Genomic DNA, 2414 nt, shown 5'->3' with positions numbered 1-2414 from the left:
ATCTGGAAGAAATACTGTGCCTTTGTTTGCAGATATGGGGAGTAGGGTGAAGAGAGCTGACATGTCACATGTATTCAAGACTAGATGGGACTCCAGCACTGCTGGCAGAGAGGGCATGTTGCTTCCTTTCCGAAAGTTAATTAAAGTTGTGCCCAGAACAAGAAAGGAGGATGGAGACCAGAGTGTCCCACGTCAGTGCCTCCAATTATCCACACAATTTATAAACAATTTCACACACTTCATCTTCATGTCCGGATCAATGTCTATTTTCCATGGCTTTCCCTGCAGTGGTTCATTTACCCATCATTTCCCTACAGGCTGCAAAGGCATATGTGATAATGATATCTGGGGTTTTCTGAAGCCAGAGGTTCCAGTTAGACAGAAGAGAAGGACAGACTGCTGTGAGCATAGAGGAAGGACGTTCTTCGGCCAGTTGACATTCCACACAGCTGTCCTCTACGGGGGAGATCACAATCACACAAACCTGTGTGTTCTTAAAACAAAGAGCTGCTTTTGCTGGATAAACATTCGCAGCATATGCACGGCTTGCCCTTGGCCCGAGGAGGGATGTCAGACTGAGATCTACCCACTGAGATCCTCTGCTAGCCATAGGCCTTCTTCTATGTTATTGCTTGCTTCTGTTTTAGAAGTTGTAGTGTTTACTTTTCATATGTGACTGATAGGAAGGGTTTATTTTGTGTTACAGTTTGAGGGGTTCCAGTCATGCAGTAGGGACGGCATGGCCATGGGAGTGGGAACAGCAGGTCATAGTCAGGAAAGAGGGAGAATGTTGGAACTCAGCTCACTTGTCTGTTCTTTTCAGCCCAGGACCCCAGGACCATCAATTGAGAAAACCCATCCATAGGATTCAGAGTCAGTATTCTCTCTTTGGTTAAATCTTTCTGGAAATATCCTCTGCACACCCAGAGGTGTGAGCTCATGGTGTTTCTGAGTCCAGTTAAGTTGACAATTAAGAGTCACTCTCCTAGATATCAAAATAAACCCCCTTTCTCCTTTCCTCCCTCTACTTCTTTCTATATTTTTATGTTAAACTATCTGAACCAGTGTAATAAACTACATTTAAGCACCTTGCCCAAACATACTGAATTATCCAGACTTCTGAGTGCCTAAACATTCTCCTTTGAGAATTCAAGCCCTCCTTACCAAGCAGGAAGTCTCAGGCTACCCATTCAGACCATGAGAGCAGCTGAAGTTGGTAAGGTGCAAGCCAGAACTATAGAGGCCCACAGGCCAGACCTAGGCATTGGGCAGGCACTCTGTGGTCCATAGATTAGCCTCCCCAGAATAACGTCAGAGAGGATTTTCTGTCCAAGTATAACATTTTTGGATCACTAGGTACCCAAACATGCCTGGTGGCTGGTATCATAGTCACAGGGTGGAGGTGACAGTTTGAGCACCCTTGTGGAGTTGAGAACTGGAAATCTGCCAACTTGAAGCAAGTAGATCCCAGACCTCAACCACGGAGACAGGTGTTGAATGAGTTTCACAGCCAGGATTAACTAGAGATTATCAGTTTCTATTTATGGTGCATGCCCTTTGTTTAATTTGTGGTTTGTTCTACTTATTACACTGTAGTGGGTAGCCATTCCAGCTTTGTTCTGGAAGTTCCAACCCCCATTGAGACTTCGGCAACTGTCACGCCTACAAGGCGGGGCCAAGGGAGGCGCCTGGGGACCCGAGATCTGGATTGGCGAACATTCTCTTGGTTCCAGGACCCTGGATGGTGGAGGTGGACAAAGCAGAGCTCCAGAGAACATCGCTGGACTGTGATATACCTTCCCCAGACCCCTCGACCTACCTATCCCTTAATTTGTAAGTTACGCCATTAAATAAATCTCCTTTTAATTACGTGGAGTGGCCTAAATAATTTCACCAATATCTGGCGCCCAACGTGGGGCACGAACCCATGACCCTGAGATTAAGAGTCTCATGCTCTACCGACTGAGCTAGCCGGGCTGGTGCCGTGACTCGGATCCGAACTGAGGGAGCCCCGCCTTGTAGGCGTGACAGTTGCCGAAGTCTCAATGGGGGTTGGAACTTCCAGAACAAAGCTGGAATGGCTACCCACTACATTACACTGCTTCATATTACATCAAGCTGTTCCTGAAGTGACAGAGATAGGAGAGAGGGACATGCCTTGGGAATGGTCCAGGAAACTCCCCTGAGAAATCATGTCCCTACACTGATGGTTCAGATGCCTTGTGCTTCTGGCAAATTTAAGTGGGGAGATGAGAGAGAATTTTCTCTTCCCTGGGTTATGAGTCCCTTGTCATTATGTAAGATACACCACACCCTGCCCCTCATATATAGGCTTACCTCAGAGATATAATTGAGTCACGCAGTGTTTTGGTTTCTCAATGCATGTAAAAGTTATTTCTATGCTGTATATTGTA

The 2414-nt window shown here is 46.3% G+C and overlaps 1 non-coding gene across 1 annotated transcript; it reads right to left on the bottom strand.

Moving 5' to 3' along the window:
- Positions 1 to 1904: 1904 nt before the first annotated feature.
- Positions 1905 to 1977, bottom strand: Trnak-cuu (transfer RNA lysine (anticodon CUU)). The gene has a single exon. It is a non-coding gene; the product is annotated as a tRNA-Lys (tRNA).
- Positions 1978 to 2414: the final 437 nt, after the last annotated feature.

Source organism: Peromyscus eremicus, chromosome 17, assembly GCF_949786415.1.
Source record: "Peromyscus eremicus chromosome 17, PerEre_H2_v1, whole genome shotgun sequence".
Taxonomy (NCBI): domain Eukaryota; kingdom Metazoa; phylum Chordata; class Mammalia; order Rodentia; family Cricetidae; genus Peromyscus; species Peromyscus eremicus.
This window is presented reverse-complemented; position numbering and strand designations above follow the sequence as displayed.